General features: G+C 43.2%; 1 protein-coding gene across 7 annotated transcripts in view; it reads right to left on the reverse strand.

Annotated features, from left to right (window-relative positions):
• The window catches only part of DTNA (dystrobrevin alpha), a 219347-nt gene that overhangs the window by 125308 nt on the left and 75567 nt on the right, over window positions 1-18472 (reverse strand). Inside the window, exon 1 of one of the 7 annotated variants that reach the window (XM_072330608.1) lies at window positions 7334-7360. The exons of the other annotated variants lie outside the window; for them this stretch is intronic. The gene's annotated coding sequence lies outside the window, so the exon portion shown is untranslated. Of the gene's footprint in view, window positions 1-7333; window positions 7361-18472 lie in introns of those variants that run through there. 7 annotated transcript variants of the gene reach the window in all.

Genomic DNA, 18472 nt, shown 5'->3' on the forward strand with positions numbered 1-18472 from the left:
AACCTGACCCAAAATGAATAATTATTTCATTTTGCTTTTAGCCTTTTAGGTTATTTATGTCATTCACAATTATTTATGTCATTCACAGACTCTCACACTGCCAAATGGGAGAAGAACCCTCCCCTAATGGTTAGCTTAAAGCATCCTCCTTTTTCTGCTTCAAATCATAGCTCAGGATTATATTTTCCTGCATTCAATATATCACTGTAATAAAATCACTCTGAAAAGGAGGCTCAGCAGTGAGGTGCAGCAACAAGAAAAAGGCAGCATGGCAGGAGCTAGCTTCATCTCCTTACACCTGGTGTAGCTGTCTCAGGTTTCTTCTTTAACAAGCAGGCAGTCCATTCCCAGTGACACTATTACCTCTGCTCATTCATCCATAGATTGTCCTTTCCAAAGATCATTGTTCACTGTTAAAGGTGCAGAAAATAGACTTGCTTCCTCTTTCACCTTACCTCATAGCCTAGCTAGCTAGAAAGGAACTCCCAAGCCTCTAGCACACAGGGATACCTCAAAAATAAGTGACTTTATAACACTGGTGTTTTTAGCATATGCCCAGAGCACCCTTTGGAAGCCTCCTTGAGGCTGCCCTCTAGATAAGTCTCTGCACAAGCCCAGACCTGGCGCACAGTCTCTGGCACCTTCAAAGGTCTCCTTTCAGATCAGGATGGAAGGTCTGGTGATGCTGACAACTCAAAGCTTGCTTGGCACCCTGGTGTGCATGCCGGGAGAAGCCACAACCCCTAGGCAATCCAGCGCACACAAGGCAGCAATGTGAGAGGCAGCTGGTCAAGGAGCATGCTTTATTCATATCCTCTCCTCAAATCAGCTCAGCTCCTCTTCAGGAGTGATGTGGGCTTCATCATGGGCACAGCTTCTCTGTTGCAGTACTTTTACTGTAAGTAACAATAAGTAACTGCTGGGCTCTGGCAACGCCTAATTTCACTAAGATACATAGGACATAAATTAAGAAGTTTTATCAGACACAAAGCAAAGACGTGCGGGAGTGTGGGTCAAGTCCAGTTAATATATCTGAATACATTTGCAACTGTACACAAAGTGTAAAAATAATTGCAGTGAGAATTCTGAAATCAATCAGTATTCACAAAGAATCATACATGTATCTTTCATGTTTTACAAGCATAAGAAAAGTTTGCCACCAATGAAGACAAGAAGAAAGACATGGAAATTATTAAAGGAACTGAAAAAAGAGCATGGATTATTGGTGATGAGAGCTAAGAGAAGGGATTCCTTGCATAAATGTTGACAGACAGATGTGAAGAAAGAGCATCTGGCTACTAGAAAATATGTTTGATGCAATGAGTAGTGCGATGGAGACAAAAAAAGTACATATATATGGCGAACAAGGAGTGAAGAAGGAGTGAAATAGATCAGTGAGAAAAAGAAGCAGCAAAGCAGGCAGGAGGGGACAGTAAAAAGAAGTAACGAAAGACAATGAATATACAGTCTGGATAATAAGGGGTACCTTCACGCAAAGGTGCTGGGGGCTTTTTCAATGCTCACTTAAGTTGGTAAATCATACCTTTGCACACAGAGTTTTCAGAGGTCAGGAGTTATATTTTCAACATGCCTGAATAACAGGTATTTGAGGTCAGCCTACTTGCAGAAGACATCCATTTGAAACAGTGCACTAGAGAGACATGTAGGCACTTTTTTTCTCTGCTGAGTGACTGCTAATGCAGGAGCTATGTGTGCACAAAGAAAGTCTTATAAAAGATGACTAAAGTCATCTATCATCGCACCTTGAGCAAAACAGGATGCATTAGGACCATTTTCTCCATCTACCTTCTGTCTGCTCTCTTGCAGTGTAGCTAGCAAGATAAATAAAATCATAAATACATGCTGGGGTTAAAACCACTCTTTTCCAACTATTGCAGACTGGTGGTTTCAGTATGATACAGTCCCCACATATCCGTAATTCAGGCAGATGCTCTAATAGGCAAAATACCTTGTAAAAAAGGAAGAGAGCTTTAAATGCTATAAAGCCAATGAAGTCTAACTGGTTACTTGCTAAAAATTACCACAGTGCTGTTAAATCAGGCACCTAGAAAAGCCAACGGGAAAACTGATTTCTTTCAGGTTTTCTCATCCTTCTACTGCAGAGACCAACCACCTCTCCAATTAGGGAAAAGAAAAAGATGGTACATTTCTCTAATAACTCTTCCTCACAAGGATCTTGCTGGTCAATGTCAAAAAAAGCCCTCAAAGAAGAAGAGAATTGTATAGCTGGCTGTCTTCTGTCAGGCAGAAGACCTGAAGGATATTTGCGGGACCAATCATTGTTCAATACAGTTTGTATTGTGCCAGCTCAATATTTCATCTTCAGTTAACCTTTTAATTTAATGTTCATCTGCTTGCTTTCAATATGATTTAAAGCTGGTAAAAATCCAGGAAATCTTCAATATACGTGAAAGTCAGCCTGACTGGAATGATAATAAATTCTTAGGTGAGATGTTAGCAGTGATTTCCCGAGCAAATTGACAATAAGGAAGCGTGATGCATTTATAAAGCTTAGGGGTTACGAAAAGGGGAAAAAAATCCACTCTCTTTTTCAGTTTTGCTCTGCTAACTTCAGTAGAATTACCAATCAAGATGTTCACACTTGTCCAGTATTAGCATTCCTCAGAGCACCCACAGTTCACTGCTGTTGTCAAAGGGTTCCTGAAAGTCTAATCTGCCACTTTAAATTCTAAGCAGCATCCCCCACAAAAATATCCACAGCTAGAGAGTTAAGAGGCATTTAGCTTTCACCTCATTACATAAACATGTAAGAAATACATACTTAATTACCACTAGTAGGTAGGTGGCACTGTGCCTCTCAGCCCTGCAAATCCAGTTACTTTCAATCCAGTATTAGGTTGCAACTCACACCAAGACTAGAACGGTCACCCTCACAGTCAAAATCACTTCACCATCCTGGATCAACACATAATTTGGCAGAATTAGTAAGCTACTTGTGCAGTAAAAGGAAGGGGAGACTTGCAGTTTGTGCAAGTTTCACTCTGATTGACCCAGTGTGATGTTAGAAGTGGATGGCAAGGTCATGTGGCCAGCGAATAATAAAGGGATGCTGTCCAGATATAGAGATGGGATCAGCCAAAGGTACAGATGGAACCGAACTTGGTGAGGCATGTGAAAAATAACAAGAAGGGGTCCTAAAGATATACTGGTCAGAAGAGACAGGCCAAGGAGCGTGTACCTCTTCTGACAGATGAGAAAGGAGAACCAGCTTCAAGAGACATGAATAAGGCTGAGGTACTCAAAAAGCACTGGGGCCCAGGGAAGCCTGATCTGGCGGGCAGCAACTCTGCCTACGGCAAGGGGAGTGGAACTAGGTGATCTTTAAGGTCCCTTCCAACCTAAGCCATTCTATGATGATGCCACTTATTTTTAATATAACAGCTTGAGGCACTCAACATCTTCTTCAGCCAGGAAAATATAAGTAATTAATCCCAGACTCATTCGTGTCCAATAACAAACAGCAAGGCTACGTGATTTATGTGAGGTTGCATGTATGTGCACACAAGCAAAGCATGCATATAAGGGTTACATTACATGAGACAGGCAGGGAGTGAGGAGTCTTGTAGATTATTTACTAACTTAGCACAGCCTGAAGAAAGTAGTAAAATAGATGGGGAGATGGAGAAAGTAGTAAAATAATGAAGAGGAGCTTTTTCTTGGCAGAAGATCTGGGAGCTGTTTGACATTCAGAGCTAGAGATTATTTCAGTGCAGGTTTATTGTGGGACAAATCTGTAAGAAGAAACTATGCTCTTTTTCCAGTACTCCAAGGTTCATGGTTTCATCTTTTCTGCAGCAAGCCAGAAAGTTTCAGAAAGAAGCTCCAAAATCCCATGATTGTCCTGTAGCACTGACTGTGACTGACCTGTGAGCACTGAGATGTTAGTACTGAAGTCAAGTGCCCAAGTCTTTGTTTGAGCACAGGCAAACACAGCTAGGTGATGGCTCTACAACTCTCCCTGAGATACTCATGCACAAGGGTCCCTTATACATCAGGGAGCTGGAGCTTCCTTTGCTGCAAGTTGGTGCGAGTCGTTGTTTTGGTCTGTTCCAGTGCACCTTTAAAATGGAAATAGCAATTGGAACTAGCTCTACAGACATCCAAGGTAAATACACCGATACCACAATCCCTTGTGCTCAATGATGATCTCAATAACCTTCTATGATATCTTCATAGTGGACATTTTTCCAGAGAATAGAATTCTCTAATTCTCCATTGCTTAATGTTTTTAGCTAGATGGATCTTCTAGAAATAACTGGCCCCAAGAGTACAGGTCCTGTTTGGAAGGACAGCCTGGACTGCTACAATCCACTCACCCACTTGCGATCTGAGATGCGGCCCAGGGGATGTTTATTCTCCCTTTAGAAATGCTTTTGCCCATTTTGATTTGAGCAAGATGAACATTTGGATGTGGAACCCGAGCTCTTAAAGTTAGCATCTGTTGCTGTAACATATTTATCCCCGGAAAAATATCTCAGCCATCTGATGGTTGAATGAAGGACTGGCCTGCTCCTCCTGGTACACATATTCTTGCATCAATTAGTCACTGCAAGTTGTTCCTCGCTGGAATTTTGCCTAAATTATTATTTGCATACAACACATACACACATCATATTAACCAGCCTTAAAATTCTGTGTCTGTTTTGATTCTGGGCAATCAAGTCTCCAGATTTCTTTCTTCTCAAGAGACTGAGGCAATTATGTTAGTCCAATGGATCAATGTTTTTCTACTCAGTGGAATCATTTTTTGGCTTTTCCACTGTCTTCCATGAATCCAAAACTACCAAAAGGTGATTATCCTAGTAAATCACGTGATTTTACTTCATGGAAGTGGGCTGATGAAATCTCTCTAATAACTTTGTTGATATTATAAGTGAGTTACGAGCTTTAAAGCTGGGCAAAATGTGAACAGCAAAATCTTGTAACAACTTTAATGTCAGTTGCTGAAAGACTCAACATGAGCCAGCAAAGTGTGCTTGCAGCCCAGGAAGGCCAACTGTATCCTGGACTGCATCAAGAAAACATGACCAGCAGGTTGAGGGGGGTGATTCTGGCCCTCTACTCTGCTCTCATGAGATGCCACTTGGAATACGGTGTCCAGTTCTGGGGCCCCCAATACAAGAAAGGACATCAATAAGCTGGAGTGGGTCCAGAGGAGGGCCACAAAGATGATCAGAGAGCTGCAGCTCTTCAGCCTGGAGAAGGCTCTGGAGGGACCACACTATGAAGGGGGACCACTATCTGAAGGGGGCCCACAAGAAAGCTGGGGAAGGACTTTTTATAAGGGCAGGCATCAACAGGATGAGGGGAAACGGTTTTAAACTGGAAGAGGGAAGATTTAGACTAGAATATTAGGAAGAAATTCCTTACTGTGACTGTGGTGAGACACTGGAACATAGTTCTTAAAAACGGACAAAAAGCGGCTTCTTGAAAATAGCATTCTTCATCAAAACATGACCACATTTCTAAATCAAGATGGCTACTTCTAAGATCACCTGCACAGCCTAGCATGTTCCTAGAGAAACCACACAACAGAACACCTGATTGGGCATAGGAAGTGTTTTTCAGACAGCGCTTATCACCTTTTTGTTCACCAGAATTCCCCGAGGATTTCCCATGCCCCTATTTCCATACTCTCTTACCTTTTTGCAGAGATGACTAGCTAAATGCCAACTCTTTTATCCTGCTTGTTGCTGAGGCCCTAACTAAGCTATCACAGCTGTGACTTCAAAGATGAAATTCACGGAGAGGGGAATACCTATAAGATGGTGGCTTATCTCCTTTCATCTAAATTCCTTAATTTTCAAATCCCCACATCTAGTGTATCTCTGTGACAGTCAGAGGAGTGTTAGTGATACTAGACTATGAATCACTTGCTTCCCTGTTGCTTTACGCTTTGGGTCACAGTGGATGTGCGGTAGTAGTGATAATCAGCTCCTGAGTGTTTCAATTAGATTCCTCATTCACCAGATTGAACGAGGTCCTTAAATCTAGAGAGATCAAACTTCTTTGATTGCTGGATAATTTGATCCGATTTTTTTCTTGCTCTGCTTCAACTGGTGGAATCAGAGTTAAATCACAGTCATACTTTGCTTGACTTCTTCCTCAATTGGATAATCTTCTCCTGCATAGAATTCCACTGATATAAACTGCTCATTTTCAAGAATTCAACACCTTGTAAATCTGTTGCATTCTGGGCTTATAAATGGACTGCTTAGCTTTGCACCTCTTTACTTCACGCATTCTATCTCATACGCTGACAGGCAGGGCTGGCTGCTTTTCTTCACCTTTGATAAAATCACCTAATTACAGCTGAGTTGAAAACCTGAGCTCTGAGCACTTATTCCCTACAGCATAGCATAAAGTACACGTCGCCTTTGCTTGTGGCAAAGTTACCAGCCTCTCAGACTTGGTTTAGTTACACCATAACTCGAGCCGCCACTGCTCCCCACCAGCAGAGGGACAGGCTGACCTTCACCAGCCCCATTGGAACGCTTCCAGTTTACATACAGTGAAGAACAAGGGTTTTAAAAGCAGCCTGTCCCATTTAACCTAGTTATGTGTAAAAGAGAAAAAAAGAAAAAGGGTGCATAGAGAGATTTATCCCCCTATTATTTTCATTTGAGTTTGATACAGGTATAAATACACAGATAGAACCCAGTGCTGATGGTAATTATTTCAGTTTATCTGTATGTAGATAAATGGCTTATGGGGTAAGAAATGGAATAACTTGTGGCACTGCTTCCATGTTCACGTCCCTACATGGGCACTGAAGTTTGGCTTTATGCTGCCAAACTTAAAGAGCCTGTGTAAAATCTGTAGGAGGAAATGATACAGAAACTCATTTCTTCCTTCATCAGAGACACTGATGCTACTAATCAGGAAAGAGAAAGGAAGACATGTTAATAAATACTAAAGACTAAAGCAGATTCTTAAGAAGAACAAAAAGAGCCTAAGTAGGTAAAACACTGTTTTCTTAATGACAACAAACGTTCCCAATCATTGAGCAACAAGGACAAACACAAGTCCCACACCTCGGGGCAAAGCCAACAGAATAGCAGAAATCTTCATACACTTTTTAATGATTTGAAGGCAGCCACCTCCTACATGACAAGACTTTCCTTTTAGCAGTAAGGGAGTCCCTCAAACAGTTAAACACCTGATGAGGCATTCACACTGCCACGTGAGCACAGTGACTTTACAGAACTTGGATAAACACAAAGAGAAAACGTTCTTGGAAGTTCTGCTGCCCCAGAGAGGTAGGCAAGGCTTCAGCTTAATCGATGCTTACCTGCTTCTGCAGTTTCACGCAGCCACGCGCCCTTACTGCTTTCTCCGAGCACAACATGTGCTGGGAACCAGAGCACTTGACCTTACCCAGCTCTGCAACAGGAGCTCTAGAGCAGTTTCTACCTTCAGCAAGGAGCTGAGCTCATTTCCCCTCACACCCAGCACACAGCAACCTAATACACCTCATCATGTGGTGTGTTGCCATAGCAGCGATGAATCCAGCTGCTGCAACACAAAAGACTGATAAAAAGTTTTTTTTTTCTTTTTCTTTTTCTTTTTTTCCCCCTGTCCACCCACCCAGGGCAAGTCAGGGTTATTTTCTGGTGCAGCAAATCTAATCCAGATAGACTCATGCCACCTATGAGAGCGACCCTGTGATGAAGAACAGAAGAAAGACACAATTAACTATACATTTTACTTCGGGGGATTTGGGTTTTATTTATAAGAGAATAAATGGATTAATGATATGAAATCACCACTGATCCCTTAAACAGCTGATCATTGTTTCTCTGCTCCTGACATTCACTGGCTTCAAATTTAGGTCACTGCCTCCATGGGAAATGAAAACAAATGATCGCACTTAACATAAATGCAACAGTATAGCTGCATGATCAGCACAGGTGGCAAAAGGCAAATTTGCACCTTCGGAAATGCAATGGGTTCTTCCACCCTCCTGGCCTGGGAAACTCTTCCAAGACTATTTGCTTTTGGAACGTAATTGTAAGTATCTGGAAAATGCTAAATAATCAGTGTACCACGCTGCATTGTACATGAGTATTAATCACAGCAGAGGCTTTGGAGTTAAACACTGAGGCTTTCCAGCTTCAGAAGGAATTATTGCACTGCTGAGATCGATAGTATAATAGTATCACTCAAAGTCTGCCTCAGGAAGCAAACTAGAATACATAGGTTAGCACCTCACAACTGCACCTTTGAGAACAAAGTTTGACTGGGGAGCTGGGTAGTTTCTTCTTCACAAGCAGCAAGTCAGCTGACAGAAACTGATCCACGGCACAAGACCCACAGCAGCATTTTCAGAAGGGGTTTGCCCAGCAGCTAGCCTTCCCCCAGACCTGCTAAGCTTTTTTAATCATAATAACCTCTCATCTCTGAGGGACAAAGCTCAGGGTGCAAGGGAATGTTCCTCAGAACAACTTCTACTATTACTATATCGTATATATTATATATATTGTATATATATATATATCATATGTATTGTAATTCTACAATAACTTGCATCTTGTTACCTTGCTGTGAATGTTCTCCCCCCAGATTCTCACTATCAGGAGAGCAGACAGACCATAAAATGCTTCCTAAAGCTGTATAATGTGATGCAGTCTTGGCTGTCGCATTTGCAAACACTATGATAAACACTTTACAAACAAACAAAAAAAAAAAGAGAAAAAAGCAAAAAATAACAAAAGCCAAGAGGCAAGTAAACATTCTGTGCACATCTATTAATGCTACTGTTTTTTTCTGTATGCCTTTAATGACTCAGCTCAGCTTGTGTGTAGAGTGAAATACATATATATAAAAGAAAGAAGAAAAGAAATCCTATCAGTAGAGCCTCATGGACTATAAAAGGAAGTCACCTCCTCTGAAAGAAATGAATGCAAGCTTTTGAAGAGAAATGGCCCCTCTATCTGAACCTGCAGCCAGCATAGCTCACACGTCCAGCACCAGCCTCTCCATCCCTGACCAGCAGGACCCCAACCAGAGAGCCGTGGGACAGGCAGCACCTGCTTGCTGTTTATGGCAGGGCTGACAATTCAGCCATTATCAGAGCCACTATTTCAATAATTCATGTCTGCTCAGGTGCCCCAAGGCTAAAGGCAGCCTCCCATGTCGCTCACAATTTAACGCTTTAACAGGCTTCCTCTCTTCTGCTGTGCTGCCCCCTAAGCCCAGTTCTCCTATGCTCTTGGGGGTCTGCAGCAAACTTAGGGCACCTGCAAGGCAAGCTAGCTGGGTAGTAATACAGAATAGCCCTGAACTCAGTATTTTAACAGGAGCGGGCACACAGAGCGTGCTCCTGAGGAAGGTTCCAGGTGGGAAGGGCCGGACATGAGCATGCTTTTTCTTCTGGAACAGTTAATGCACACCTGGAAGTCATGCGAGAGACTGTGCCAATGTCAAATATATGCACATGGAGGTCACTCTGCCTGCCTTTACATTTCCTACAGCCAGGGGGTTGCCTTACACAGGCAGCATTTGGTCTTTTAAGATGAACGGCCACTTTGCCACAAAAATATCTTCTCATCAGAAATGCTGCTGATTCATGTAAAGCTTTTAGAGGCCTCTTCTCTCACTATCATGGAATTATTGATTCTCTAAGCAAAGCCCAACCCATGCAAAATGAAGGCAAAGCCTGGCTCCTAGATGAACTGGCTCTTTTTGGAGGAGCCTGGCTGCAGCAGCAGCCACCAAGACTCGTATGTCCTTGTAAAATGCTGCCCAGGCAGCAGGGATGGAGCCATGGCACCGCTGCAGCCCTTCTAGCACTGAGCAAGAGTTGATGGGAGGGAATTACATTTCTTCTCTGTGTCCTCGCTTGTCAGAAAGAGTGGTGCGACTTCCTTCACACAGCCATCATGGCACCCCTCCCTAGCATGTCCTTTAGACAGAGGCCAGCGCTTACGCTTCTATTTTTCCCCTTGACTGCATTTCCTCTCTCCAGTGAGATCAGGGTATTTCTCCACACTCACGGCTCCACAAATATTTTGCCCTAATACTGCCCAGGAGGCCCTGTGCAGCAGCAGGAGCCAGCAGCTGTGGGGTGGGTACATGGGAAGACCTTACAGTGATCTTACACGTCACACAGCTCACGTTGGGGAACTGCGTCCCTAATCTTCCAATAGCTAAAAAGAGGCCATGGCTTCTGAAATTTCCACAGCCCCTCCTTCTCTCCTCTGATTAGGGAGAACTCACAGGCTGCCACAAAGCACTACCAGGGCTATGCTGCCTCTTCTGTAACTGTCAGACTGCCTTTGTGGCACTCTGTGGCCTGGTCCCACAACCTTCGGGCAGCAGCCGCTACTCCAGCACCAGCAGCACTGTGGTACCTGGGAAAGCAAGTGCTTGCAGGCCTGGGCCATGACAACATGGAGGAGCGACAGCTTGAGCGCTCCCTACACAAGGAAATCAATGTGCAAAGACAACAGGTTAGGCAGAAGCCTCTCTGTGATGCTTCTCAAAGGGATGCATTTAAAAAACATCCACAAGTATAACAGCAATTAGGTTCCCTATCACTACAGACTCTTCTATACTCCAGCAGAGAGTGCTTTATACAGAACACATTTCTGCATTTATATTTGATCATAGTTGTACAAAAAAAAACATAGCTTGAACTGCCTCAAAACCCATCCAGGCCAAGTCAGCCCCCACATCAGCCTCTCATTACCCATCCAAAAGCCCCATGGGTGCTTCTGGGCCCCAAGCTTCCTTCAGCAGGGAGATGACCAATCACGCACAAGACACAAATAGATGTAAGCAATGGACTAGATGAAGAGAGCAGACGAACTGCATTTGCATATCTGCTATTTTAAGCATCTAGCTCGAATGACCTGAATTGCCCACATAGAGACACCTGCCTCTCCGCAGTGAAGTTGCAGGGAATTTCTTCCCCTAATGCTGTCCTCTGAATTGCATCCAAGTTGGATGTATAAAGCAGATGGTATCAGTGCATCTCCTAAGGCTCTGCTTTGAGTAGACAAATGCTACCCTCTCCAGAAATGCTAAAAAATCAGTTTCAGGAGTGTAGATCACAATCCACATGAGCTGGGGGCTAGAGAAACACTCCACAGAATCACTTATTCCACTGGCTCTGATGAAGGCTCCTGTCAAAAGCTCTAGCAGCACTCAAGTACCCAGCATAACCAGAGGTTGGTACAGAAAGACAGCCCTCGGGGGAAACCGAGGCCAACCAAGAAGGAGGGTGGGGATTGGGAGGTGCTTTCCTCTGAGCTGGCGAGAGATGCCAGCAGACACTCTTGAACATGGGGGCTTTCAGGCGGGAGGCCAGGCAACACCTCTGATCGCCTGTCATGACAGATCCTGCAGTTCTTCTTCGTCATGTCCTGGCCCGAGGCACTAGCCAGATGACGCTATCAGTAAGTAATTCTGATGGCTCCAATTCTCCCTGCAGTTGCAATTGGACACAGCAGCCTTTCTTGCTTTCTGACCCTCAAAGCAGGTTCTTCTGATAAGATTCCCATAAATACAAAGCCTTATGCAGTCTTCTGGAATGCTCAATCCCTGTGATTATTAGGGATATATTTACATATCATCGTTATCAAATCTTGTGTTGTTTTATTGTCGTTTGGGCTTCCTAAGGCTACAAGCTGCCACAAGATGTAAAAATTCTGCCTTATGAGAGATCTAAGGATTTTCTGTCCTTAGCTTAGCATAAACTATATATGGTGATGTTTTCCTCTGAAGATAAAAGTAGGAATCCTGTTAGCATTTTTATATGCCTCCCTAGACACTTGTTCCATGCTTTAATTAACCCTTGGATTTGAGTCTTTCATGAGACAATTAACAAGTAGGGCCACTGCCGTGTCATTTAACCAACTCAGCCAGAGGAGCACAAGGGTATTTTATGTATTTTATATTCAAAATGACTAAGGGTATACCAACAACCTTTTAGCAACAATAGTTTGCTGGCAGTAAGGCCACCTTAACAGAACTGAAGTTAACTGCAGACAGTACCATGACATCACTAGCTGAAAAGCTAAAACTGATACGTCAGCCAGGCACTGGTTAATTGCAGGATGTCAGGGAAGCCCATGTGCATAAGGCAGAAGGAAGCCATGGTGGCAGCACCCACGGGCAGTGGCCAGGACAGAGCCAGGAGCGGCATCCACCTTAAGTGAAGTAAACAGTGTCCAAACACCATGGCAACCAAGAGCAAATTCCTACCTATCTGCTCTTCTGCATGTCCTTGCTGCAGCACTATCCTGCTAGCGGGCAGGAACAGCGTGCCTCTGCAAATGCTATGGAACTTATTTTGCCTTCAGGCAACAAAAGATCTGCACAGGCCTTTGTGTGACTGTGTATTTTCTATCTCTTACTATAAAGAACAACAGTCTTTATATGGACAGTCCTTAAAACATATAACCAACCTATCTTCTTTTAAAGATCGCTCCTCCGACTTTCAGTTGTGCTGTAATTAAGCGATACTTAAAATGACTCCAAATGAAACCATTCTGGAAAGAAGTAGTTTTGGAATTTGTTGGTTTGATTTATGGTTTTAAGCAGCACTTGGCACTACTGTTTGCGGAGCTTTTTGATATAACAGCAGAAGAGAGAAAGGCGGGACAGAATAAAAGTGCTTTTGAAATCAAAACGTGGACGAGAGATTAAGGGAAGTGCAATAACTGAAAATATTTTTAACTCTTTCTTGAATATTTGATTGTACTTTGAAGTATGAAAATGAGAAAGATCCTGCTGCAGTTTTCAATTTCACCTCGCTATTCTACCACAAATACTTACAGAGCTTCCTTAATGGCTCATGTGCTTTGTGTCAGCTTGCCTTAACATGTCCAGAAAATGAGCATGAGGCAATAAGGAGTCTGAGATACCTCAGTGCATGTACGCCCCGCTGTGCCAGCCTTAATCTTTTGCCATTTAACCCCTCATATATTGTGAGGCACCACCTGGCTGGCTTCAAGCAGAAGCACATCTCAACTTTATAAGGTCCTGCATCATATCTAGCAAAGAAGGCACCCCTGAACAGATGTCGCCTGACTTTGTGCTGTCCCCACACAAGGAAACCCAAAGCTGGTGAAGTGAAGGCTCACAGGATCCAAAACTCAGCCAACTCCTGGGCCTCTGCTCCACAGAGTGCAAGAAACGCTGCTTTTGGATCCAACTAAGCACATTCACAAGCACTGGGAGGACTGGAAACCAATAGTTCTTGTATTGACAGAGGAGTAACTATCAAAAGAAACAACACTTGATTTTCATTTATGGGCCTATTTGCATTTATTTAAATTAATGCTCTGGGATGCAGTGGTTTCTCTCTCCCCCCCGTCTCTTTGAAAACATGTTAATGTGTTTTGGGTTTTTTTTTACTTAACGAAAGTAAAAACGGATGGATTAAGCAACTCTAACACTACTCAGAAAGAAATGGCATTAAATAGGGCAGCATCAGCACCAATTACAATTATGTCTTAGTATTGCTGTGTCTGCTATTAGCAGGAACAATAAGCATGTGGAACAGTACTGTGATAAATGTAAAAGCCTTTCTAGAGAAAGCTTTAAGGAAAATGTGATTACACACAGTGGGTAAAACACAGCAGTGTTTTTTACACATCTTAAACCAAAGCAAACCTCACTTTCGTGTTGGGACTATGGTGTGATACACAGCAATACAGGGAACAGAATGAAGATGGAAGAAGACAGAATGAGACAGGTCACCTGAAATTGTTGGCCATTGAGAGGTAACTCCTTTGTTTTAGTGATTTCTGTGCAATAGATGAAGCACTCTCCTACTTTTAAACATGGGCAGTGCACTAGGACATCTAACAGCCTCCATCAGGCCTCTCCTCTGCTGACATTTATCCCATTGATTCTCTGACAAGCATCCCACAAAGGTAGAAGGGGCTCTGACAGGAAAGGCTGTAAGGAGTTAATTGGATTCATTTCCTACTTGTATCGCAAATAAAAATAAATTCAGTCTTCCCCCAGTGCTTTTCCATAAAAAAACAACACCACCACAACCACACATTCCCACTCCATCTGAGAAGATGAGCAGCCCTTTGCAGGAAACCAAAGGAGCAATGCTGATTACAGAAGCAGCAGAACAGTCCCTGCCTTCCTGAGATGACCCATACAGGCTTTGCAATAAACACACCACAGCTGCATGGTCCTTCAGATGCAAGATGTGATTTTCAGGTGACACTCCTTTGGATCTGGCTCCTGATTGTTTAAAAATACAGCATCAACCCAAACATGCATTTCAAGCAAAACCTGTCACCGAACAAGGACATTTCTGCATTAATTTTTCAACAATGTGCTCAAATGATTTTTAGCAATTTCACCGTGTTTAATTTAAGTTCTACTTTTATTACCAGCCGGAAAGTTGAAAAGGATTCCCTTAAAATTAGTTTATCGTCTTTGATTTGGCAATGTTTTCTTTCTTTTTCAATCTAAAACGAACTACAGCTGCTTTTGTTTCAATAGGAAGGTTTGTTTTTTACACCAATCACCATAGGAAGGAGGCGTCTTTACCTCTGAACCCAACAGAACTGTTAGCAAAATAGCCCCGGAGACAATGTTAGACAATTTCTAAAATGCCATGCGTAGCAATTCTTAGACCCCTACTTTTCCCTGAAAACAAAAAGAGTTGAAAACTAATTTCTGGCTTAAGTTACAGATGAGCTTCAAAACCCAACAGGCCAAACCCGCTCTCCTCTTCCCCCAGAACTCCCCTGCCCAAGGTAAAACACAGCTCACTGATCTCCCTGCTTTTGTGTTTTGAACCAAGAACAACATACAGGATTGGTGTCCGTCGCAAAAAAAAAGGTGAAACAGAACAGAAGTGATAAAATAGGTTTTTGATTCAACTGTTTATGAAAGATGCACAGATGTCTGGAAATCCACATCTGCTTGTGCTGTAACATGTCTTACCTACAGCTGATTTAGAACACACCGCTTGTATGGTAATCACAGCCTGAACCTCTGATTAATCAGCTGAGGCAAGTATGGGGTCAGCTGTGGGAGCACAGGTGAGAGTGATGTAGCTGTGCTCCCGGAAGGGGTGGAGCTCGACTCCATCCCCTCTGAGACCTCATTTAAGGGCTGACTCCCACTGAGGCAGCATCTCTTGGAGATTGCTCACCAGTGAGGACTGCCCCAGCTTCTTCAGCCAAGACACCACCACTGGTGAGTTTCCCTTTACTTATTCCTTCTGTACATTTGCTACCATCTGTATATTAACAACCAATACACCACTGAACACATGGGTGCTGCTATCTTCTTTCACTGTCTGTCAATCTATGTCACCAACTATGCCTAATTATGAATTAGTTCATCTGCATCCTCAGATTTCTCACTCATTTCCCACTCTGATTCCACCAAAAGGTGCACACCAGTAAGTAACCTGTCAAAAACGCAAGAGCTCTGTAATTGCAATACTGCATGCACTACAAAAACCCACGCAGCTTCTTTCCTTCTGATCCTTCCCTTTAAAATCCTCTTCTATTTCAATTGTACCTTCCAAGTGGGAGGAGAGGGCAGCACCCTGCTACTCACTGCCTCACACTCAAAATAAGAGGCTGAAGTCCTGACTTTGAAGGAGTGCTGGATTACATCTGACCCGCTCCCTCCCAGATACAGCCTTTTCTGAAGAGGGAGAAGCTTCCAGATGCTCTGAAACTCAGCAATTTGACTTCTGCATACCTTGCACAAAAGGTGTTGCGGAATCTCTGCCCAGCGGGCACTGCCTGACTCTGGAATTCCTCCTCCTGTTCCTGCCAAGAACCTCTAATCTCTCCTTGCTTCTGGATGCAAACTAACAAAACATCAAGCATGACAGGAAAGATTTCTTCCTACTACCACTAGCTGCAACGAAAAGTCTTAAAGTGCCCCGGTAATACCCTCAAATCCCATACTTATCCCAAGCTTCGAGGGATCTATTTCTCCTTAGCCAGCTCTGAACATCTTAAAAACAGCATCGGTCCTCATCCCACTGTTGAGCTGCACTTCACTCATTGCCCTAGAGCACCTCTTCAGCAGCTCTGAACAAAAGAAACCCCGCATCACTGGGCATTTGTACCAGGCAGAGAGGATGGTTATGATGTGTAAGAATCCCTGCTGTATTTCAAATTGCAAGCAGAAAGGACAGAGCCTTTCAGGTCACCAACAGTGGGCCATCCTCGGGACAAAACCTCTGTGACCTGATGAGGTAAATGAACTGTGGCCCAGGGAACAGACATGACTGAGCTCTCGGGATTCGAGCACATTACAAATGACTGACCAATTACACCACTGACCTCCAAATGAAGCACCTGCATAAGTACGCTTAAAGCAGATATTGTACTTATCTATCTTTACAGTTATTATTAATACATCTACAGATAAATGTTGGGGGAAGCCAGCTAGGAAATTGTATTCAAAGTAATCAAGTTGAAGACAGCTGCAACTGATTAAAAGAGTTTTAATTTAACTAGCACTGTGAGAGCCAGCCAGCACTTGGAGGAGGAATGCAAATGAAGTGTTTGCTCATCAGCCCGACAGACAGCTGGGACTGCTGGCCATCCTGCCCTTGCAGACAGGGCAATGGGCTCTGCAGCAACTGCAGCACTTCCGAAATCCAGGCAGGTCATGGAGCATCCGCAGTTAGCAGGAATATGACTGATCATTCAACTGTGGTAAAAATAGGCGTCATGAAATTGAGCAAGGTTCCTTCCTGCACCTTAAAATGGAAGCCTTGTGAGGTGAGGGAAGTGACATCCAAACTGCAGACTACATAAAGCAATACATTTATCTCATTACATTGTAGGAGAGGGGCAAATCTGAAGAGCATCAAGTTATTCTTACCCACAGTATACAAAATGCCATCTACGCTCATCCTGACCGCCCTCAGGTAGCATCAGCCCACCAGAAATGCTTACTTCTTACAAAAAAGAGAGTATCACCACACAGACACATAGTAAGAGCAAGTTTCAGAGAACATACTAGACATCTGGGCACCTCATGTTGTCTAGAGATTACACACCTCACAAATCCTGCATCAGAAAGCCTGTGCAGGTCTGATGTTCCTTATATGGAACAGTCCTAGGAGTTCTTCATTTGGGACCGCATTTCTTCCTCACAAAAGATGAGAGGAAGAAGAATGGATCAAACAAGAGAATCGGGATTACTCTCCATTGTGCAGTCGGCACGCTCTTAGCATTATGAGGAACTCAGGATTGCAACTTCTGCATCCCTTGACAGCATCTGAAAATCTATGTTTAACCGCTGGTTTATTCCCCTGGGAGGTCAGAGCTGGATCTGAGTTCTCCCCAGCTGGGATAAACTTCACTTATTTACTTCTTGCTACAGCTAAATCAAAGTGCCTTATTTATTTATTTATTTTCCAAATGGCACTAAGCTGAAAACAAATAGAAAATAATCAAGTGGGAGATAATTGAAATCAGCTTATCTGCTCAGACACTCGTCAAGCATGGCTAACAGAGGTCAAAACTGGCACACAAAAAAGATGAGCACATTTCTTGCAGTACCGTGTGAAAAGCCAAGCTGGCTGGGACCTTTTCCAACAGGAATTCGTAATAAGCAAATGCTGATTGATCAAACACAACATCTACCATCAGCACACTCTACTTTCATTAACAGTTTTGTCAGGAGGCTTTCTCAGGTCTATGGTAGAATTTCTCCTCAAAGGCCAAAAGAAGTACATGCGCAATGTGAAGTCAGGACTCCCGCTGACGACTGAGAAGACAGATGCTTGGATCCCTTACCCCGTCACTACAGCTTTGGAGCCTTGAAACTGGAACGCCACCAGGAAAAGCAACTGTCCTTACCTCCGGGCTCTTCTGGTGTATGTTTCTGGGAATCCATCTCCGTATGTTATTTTGAAAATAACTTAGCTTTGAATCAATGGTAAATGGAAAAAATCACGTTGTCAATGCTGACAGATTTCAATACAAGGACAAGATGCTGCATGTCCAATAATAATATAATTCTATGATTCCCTGACTCCTCCCTTCCTCATGTTTCAGCAGCCCTGTAACTGCTGCTTCGCCCCATTTTTCACACTCTTTTGCTTTCATGCTTAAAAAAACTTTCCAATTTGAAACAAAGAATGTATTCATAAAAAGGCATTATCATACCAATTGGTAACTTAGGAGACCCTGGCTTAATTTCCTCTTTGTTCTGACCTCAGCCCCTTGCCTACAAAATGGGATGAACAGCACGTTCTGTCCCACTGATGTGATAAGACAATCACACCGATAAGAAGCTTGGAAATACCCAAGACAGATATTTGCCAGACCACTCTTGCTTAGGAGTCTTTGCACTGACATCAAACAGCCCAACCACCAGCCCAATATATAGGATAAGTCTCAATGATATTAAAGAGGATTCTCTCAAAGGTCTCCTAGAGCCCCATGCTTCCTGGGAAGAGAGCAAGCCCAGCCAA

This window comes from Excalfactoria chinensis, chromosome 2 (assembly GCF_039878825.1).
Source record: "Excalfactoria chinensis isolate bCotChi1 chromosome 2, bCotChi1.hap2, whole genome shotgun sequence".
Taxonomy (NCBI): Eukaryota; Metazoa; Chordata; class Aves; order Galliformes; family Phasianidae; genus Excalfactoria; species Excalfactoria chinensis.